Raw genomic sequence first — 7,827 nt, 5'->3', positions numbered from 1 at the left:
TGATTTTAGTAATATCCTCCTTAGGGACCTACAAGAATAATATCGTCCACATATGCTACCATCACAATCAAATCTTTGGGACCCTTCTTGATAAATAATGAATGTTCAAATGGAGATCACTGAAAGCCAACCCCATACATTACTTCATATAAATTCTGGAACCATGCTCTTGGACTTTGCTTAAGGCCATATATGGCTTTCTTCAATTTGCATACTTTCCTATACTCTCCCCATCGTTCAAACCCAAGAGGTTGCTGCATGTAGACCATCTCAGACAAATCACCATAAATAATGGCATTTTTCACATTGAGTTGAGATAAGGTTCAACCATAATGCACAACTACATTAACAACCAGTCATATAGTATCCAATTGAACAACAAGATAGAATGTCTCAAAGAAGTACACACCATGTGTTTGTATGTATCTTTTTGCAACAAGATGAGCTTTGACAATGATGTCTGCATCGAAGAAAGAAGAAGCTAGCTCCCATGTGCCTCTAGAAAGTAAAACATCCATCTCATCATCCATTGTCCGCTTCCACTTAGGTTCAAGAAGAGCTAGCTAATGACCAATAGGGATAGAGGTAGCAGATAATGCTGAAATAAAAGCCTACATGTTTGTGTGTACGCTTGCGATTGTGACAAATTTGGAGATTGTCAAGTCCCCTTGTGCAAAGCAATTGGCAAGTCATCACTTGTAGGATGCTCAACATCAACGGTATTTTTTTCACATAAATCAAAAGTACTTACCCTTAGGAGAAGTGGATTGTAAGGAGTCATGAGTAGGAGTGAGTCACCTAGAGTAGACCAGTGGAGGGTCCTAAAACTGAGAGGAGAAGAGGATAAAAGTGGAGGTAGGGTAGGGCATGACTCAAAGGAAATAAGAGTAATAGGATGTAGAAAATGGTTTGATAACATAGACTTCATATGATGACCAAAACTAGAGCAGTAGGGGATCAACTCAAAGAAGGTGATCACTGCACTGACATACCCAATGAATACGCATTTTGTCATCTACGAGGACAACTTGTCACAATTATGCCCAAACTTATGCATAAAACAAACACATCTAAAGACTTTAGGAGAGGTGTAGAATAACTACCAATAAGGATACATCAGATGCATAGGAATCCAGTTATCAATAGCAGAGGATGGCAATCTATTAATGAGATAACAAGTGGTAAGAATAGCATCTCCCTAGTATGCAGCTAGCATATTTGAATGTATCGTGATATCATAATAGTATGGGTTACATCTAGAAGATGTCTACATTTCAGCTCAGCAACCCCATTCTGTTGGAAGGAGTGGGAGCATATAGTTTGATGTTGGATACAATTATCATGATAAAATTGTAGTAGAGAAGATTATTTAGATTCAAGAGCATTGTTAGTGTGAACCATCTTAGACCTAGTAAGAACATCACTAGGCCCCCATGTATCCACATGAACTAAATAAAAAAGACCTTGACTCGAGGGACTTTGACGAAATGAAAAAGAATTCCTACGATGCTTTCCTATCTAACATGTTTCACACTGAAAAGAGGTAGATGAAGAAATCAGAGGGAAGACTTGACAAAGCTTAGACAAAGAGGGATGACCAAGTTGTAGATGCCATTGAAAATGACTAGATGTAAACTCCAAGGTTGCATGAGTTCCTACAACTACTTCATTAAGATAATAGACTTCACTTGACTCATGGCTTCCACCAATCGTCTTCCCATGAGTGAGTTAGGAAAAACACAACCAAGAGGACAAATGTGACAAGATGTCTCTTTAGTGAGATGGCTCACGAACAATAAGTTTTCTAGGAAGGCAAGCACATGAACAACATAATGAATAACTAGGTTGGGAAATATAGGCACTTCTCTCTAACCAGGTACAAAAGATTCTCAGCCATCAGCCAATGTAACATTATATGATGTAGATAGGCAACAACTTAGTAAATTTGCTATTGTCACCACAAAAATGTTGTGAATTCCCCGAATCAATGATCCATTGTTTAGTAAAGTAAGAGACTAGATTACTTGTAGAGAACAAGCTATATTTGTAGTCACCATGGAAGCAGTCACAAATAAAGAGGTCTAGGAGATTAACTTGTCATACTTTGCTCTGGTCAGGATGACTGAATGATCTACGGGGAAGATAAATGGTTCAACAATAGTGTTACCAACCCTAGTTGCAATCTTGTTGGAACCAATGGTATTAGGAGGTTGATCATGTTTGTCACAACAATGGGCATCTACATGTCTCTACTTTCCACAAAAGGTGCATTGTAGTCTTTCCCTGCCTCCTATTCCATGTCCACGGCCTCTTCCATAGGTATTGTCTGCCATACCACAACCTCAACCTCTAGTAATCACAAGAACAGAAGTATAGGCATCAGAGGAGGTATTGGCATATGTAGTGGAATCAAAATGAGTGATTGTCAGTCTGCTTAGGCAATTATATGCCTCCAAGAGATTGGGGATGTCTGTTCTAGTAAGCATTTGAGCTTCAGGAACTGAAAAGTATGTAGAAAGACCTAAGGGAAATCAAGTAACCATAGTTTTCACTTGGTTAGATTTGTAGTGGGAACATGAAAGGCAAAGAGAGTTAAGATTTTCATACACAGTTTTAACAAAGACAATATCCGAACAGAGTTTGGTCTCCTTGATGCAACTTTAAAATCTCTTGTTCAACTTGAAGAACACTATCAACATTTTTGGCCTGTGAATAAGTGTCTTTCAAATTGTCCCACATATTTAGTTGTGGAGTAATATATCAAACCATTTGCTATGTGTGGCAGCATGCTGTTCATGATTGATGACATGATTATATAATTTTCTTCCACCCAAGTAGCATGCTTACCTATCTTCTTTTCTGGTTCAGGTTCCAACAAGATATGCTTTCACCTGTGTCTAGAAACTATCATCGTAAGTGTCCTAGACCAATGTTCATAATTATTATTGTCTAGCTTACCTGAGTTGCTGTAGGAGAACGGATTTGTAAAGGCCTTATAGTTTGCAGGATTACCATAACTATGTTCACCTTCGGAGTCTAACATATTTTTAACTTAAGACCTATTGAACAAGGATAGTTTTGCTGCCAAGAATATGTGCAAGTGTTGTTGGCAAGAAATCAGCACTCAGAAAATCAGAACTATGTTATTGGCCCAGTTTATTCCAAATGCCACATAAATTACCTCTTCAATTTGTAGTAATGATCTATAATAGCAACAGATAATGTCTCACATGAATTAAGACATCTGATTAGCATTAATAAATGCCCCAAATAAAGAAAAGTCCATGGCCAGCAGATTAATAGACAATAAAGACAATTCCATGAGTAAAGAATTTGTGATCACTAGAACAATGGACCTTGATTATAACAACCAAAGGTATAAGAGTTTATTTAATAAGTTTGCCTTTCATAACCAAGTGTGATAGAATTCACTTATAGATTTGGATCAGATCTGGACATAACTTAGGAAAAAAAGATGTTTCTCATCATCTTCAGCAGCTCTCTCTCCAACATCATATGAGTTGACTTTCACCCCCATGAGATCTAATAGATTCACATCATTCAACTAACTGTCTGGAATCATCACACTATCACCAACCTCCACAACTATGCTAAGCATCAACGACTTCTTTAACACCATCAGCAGTAGCTTGCAGCAACTTCAATGACCAAGAGTTTTGATCAACCACTTGGCATCAACGATAAATTGCAGCCATCCAATGATTTATACAACACCACAATGACTTCAATGACCAATGGATCACGGCATCCATTTGGCATCAACCACAACCTCATGACTTCCTTTATCATTGGTGATCAAAACTTGGATGGCTAATCAATCTGCAGCTCATTGTAAAGGGGGAAGAAGAGATGAGGGAAGGAGAGGAAGAGAGAAGAGATAACTCACATGATAGGCGTCAAGCCTCCTCAAGAGATGGGGGCTCTGATACCATGTTGCAATGAGATTAGGGGAGAAGAAAAAGTAGTATTGATTAACCCTAATCTCTCTTAAGTAGAGAGTAGGGGGCAGCACCCAAAATTACAGTTTTTCTTTTTTCAAGTACAATTTGACCTAAAACTTTGCATGGTGGAGTAAGAAACCTTGAGTATTAGATAAAAATGGATACCAAATCAATCCATTTTTTCATGACTTCACTTTAAAAAGTGACATGCCATTATATGATCCTAATTTCCAACTTCAATATAGTTTTTCAAATTCAAGTAATATACTTTGGAAAAGCAATTATCATTACAATTTTTCAAACCATTATATACAATTTTCAAAATCTATAGGTCACATATAAGAATTGCATTCATAGTTTCAATATGCTATTGAGCTATCCTCAAGCAGCCCACATTCTTTTGACGATCTATTTATCAATCTTGAAAGTTATTAGCTGTACATATTGAGAAGATGAGTCGGTTGCATGGCCACCTTTATTTCCACATGAAACTAAGGACATCTACATACATTGGTAATTAGGTATTGGATCTTGAATGGATTTCATATTCAGATATAGAGTTGTTGGTAATCAGGTATCATATCTTGAATGGATTTCAGACTTATATTCAAATTCAAATACCTGAGTCATAAAATGAATCCAAAATCCAATTGCAATTTATATCTCCTTTACCTTCCTAATACTACTAAAAACATATGGTTTTTTATCAGTACTTGGATCTTACCATCCATTTGCTCACCTAAAGCCACCTTCAGAAAGAGGGACTTGGCCTTGCTGCTTTAACTTCTTAACTTGCTTTTCTTCTATGTTTTTATTCAGTTGTTGGACAAAGCAAATCCTCAAAGTGAAAGCTACTTGAACCTTCCTTTTTTTCTTGCCCAAACATCAAACTGCAATCGAGCTAATGACCAGCCATTTACTAGTCAATGCCATGAAATACTGCTGACCTAACTCATTAGGCTCGAACACTTCGACTTTGGGTGGAACACAAACGTAAGAAGCAATCAATACAGTCCATTAATAGCTTAGACAGAGACTGATCTGCCAACCTCTTAAATCATCTTCCATGGTACTTTGTGTAGTTTTGCTACCATATTTTTCGAGATATGCAAAAAGTTTTTTTGAATTCATATTGATATGTCTCAAGGACAGCCAACTTCAATTACCATCATTAGTTAGGCAAAGTGGGGAATAGCTATTCTTTAGCATCTCCATCTATGGTTAGAGCTTTACCAGTCAAAGTGTTAGTTTCAATGGCTCATTGCATGGCACTTGGTTTAAACAACTGTTACTTTTTTTTGTTTAGGTGTTGGGGTATCTAATATTGTTCTCTTCTACTCTGTGAATTGCACTATTCTCCCAACACCATCGATTTTGTGTATGTTGAAAGCTTACTAATTTGTAAGACAGAAAACATGTGCATATAAGCATTTTTTCCGAAGGGGTTGACATAATAGGTTTAACCGGCTATTAGAGTAATTTGCATCCTTATATCATACCTGAGTAAGAACCTTTAATGTGAAGCAAACCTCAACCTGAGCAATTAAATTGATTTACCTTGATCCCTATGAAGACTTACTTATAGCTCTTCGCAAAGGCAAGCAACAATGTACCCTACATCCTATATCTCATTTTGTTTCTATTGACAATATTGGTAAAAATATGCAACAATTTATTCAAGTTCTGACTGTCCATGCAGTTCCTACTTGTCACCAACAGACTTTATTAGATACCTAGTGGAGACAAACTATGCAAGATGAGATGGATGCCTTAGTTCAGCGAGGCACCTGGAAACTCGTTGATCCTCCTCCTGATTGTGACATTGTTGGCTCCAAATGGGTATTCATAGTTGTTAACACCCCAAATTTTTCTACATCAAAATTGAAGCAATGACAAAATTTTACAAAAGAATAATGAAAAAATGCAATTTCAAAGTCAATTTCGAATCTAAAGAACAATTTAGACTCAAATCATGAATTTGACTCATGACACAAATCCCAAAGCAGGATTACGAGTCCAAACTAGATCCAAATTAGGATTTAGAATCCAAATCCAATTACAAATATCATTTGGAATCTAAATCTGATTACAAATGCCATTTGGAATCCAAATATGATTACAAATGTCATTTGGAATCCAAATCCGATTGCAAAATTCAAATTTTGATTTAGATCTAATTTGGTCTAGAATGCTATGTATAATGTACGTGTGGGCCCCACCTAGCTTGTGTGGTCAGAAGCCCACCCAAGAGGTCACGCACTCCCCTTTTTCAAAAATATCTTCTCTCAATTAAATAAAAAAATCATTTTCAACACAAAATCTGATTTTTTTTATTTTGGGACAAAAGTGGATGTCATTCACGTCTCTCATCTATTTTAAAAACTGATTTTGACATCATTTGTATACTCTTCGTCATTTTGATAATTTTTTATTAAGTCTCAAGCTTATGAACTACATCTCTAACATTTGTGCTTGAGAATATGATAAACACATTTAAAGAAAGTCCTACATTTTAATTAAAATCAATCTTTATGTGTAGATTGTATGATATGCAACTCCAAATGAATGGACTTTAAGAGATTGTAAGAGAGTGAAGCATGAATCCTCCAAGTGAATGAATTTGAGGGATTATGAGAGTGAAGCATGTATGTATCATCTAGTTTCCTTTCTCATTTTATATATTTACACTCACTCAAAGTCAATAGCACCATATGTACATTCTCAAGAAATTAAGTGACCTAAATTTGAGTTTCAAAAAGTGACCAAGTCATTGCAACAAGAATTTGTAAACTTCACTCAACGTCCAAAGAAAACATAAGCAATGCATTCATAATCTTGACCAAAATATGTTTAGAAAATAACACATTTTTTAACAATTTGGAATTTCTAACAATTTGGAACCTATGTTTCATCAAAAAAATGAACTCTACCTAATCAAGTACTAAGTTTCTAATATCTTAGACCAAATCACACGATTTGGCAAAGGAGAATGCCAAATCAATTTTGCTTGCTAAGGTAACTTGGCCATTTTCCAAAAAATTGATCATAAGACGATTACAATTTCAAACCAAAAATCATCTTGAGTTCACAACAAAGAACTCAATTTCAATATTCAAAATACCCAATTAAAACAACTTTCAAGAATTGTGGATTTCAAAACAAATGACAAAACAAAGGTTTTCAAAGCAATTTGAAAACTCTCCAATCTTTAAATAACTTTTCAAATCATTTTCCAAGGAATTTTTTTTTTAAAAACAAGTCACTTGTTCAAGATGAACTTTGATTCTTGAATCCAAAACCTCAATGCACAAACATACAGGATTTGCATCAATAACTTTTACATGATCCAAATGAACCTAAGTTCTTGGTCCAATTACCCTTATTAAAGATGGCAAGAACGGTTGGACCTCGTACCGACGGGTGGATCCCTTTCTCTTGAAAATTTTCCTCAAAACCCCAATTTAAAAGAATTTTTGCTGATTCGCATTTGATGCCTCTGAGAACAAGGTGGGGTGTGAATAGATAGCACACCCGATGGGACCCGTCATCGTCTGTCTAAGGATTTATTGGATCATATACAAGTTATTTTCACAATGCTGGATATCAATTGCATAATTTTTTTTATAAACATGCATACCAGCATCTTGTAGTAAACATTGAGGAGATTCCATGAACCCCTTTTATTTCAATTATCCTATCCCTTCTCAATTTATGAGTTGTATGGAACCCTTGTGTGCTCTAAAATTTTCAAACCAATCTCTTAGGAATGTATGCAATAGAGCCATCTATTTCACATCTTCTCATGAGTTTTGAGGCACAAATTCTTACCTATATCATATCTCAGTCATCATGTTGTTGGGCTATT

The sequence above is a fragment of the Nymphaea colorata genome, chromosome 13, assembly GCF_008831285.2.
Source record: "Nymphaea colorata isolate Beijing-Zhang1983 chromosome 13, ASM883128v2, whole genome shotgun sequence".
NCBI lineage: Eukaryota > Viridiplantae > Streptophyta > Magnoliopsida > Nymphaeales > Nymphaeaceae > Nymphaea > Nymphaea colorata.
The sequence above is the reverse complement of the archived record's forward strand: the minus strand, read 5'-3'. Positions refer to the sequence as shown.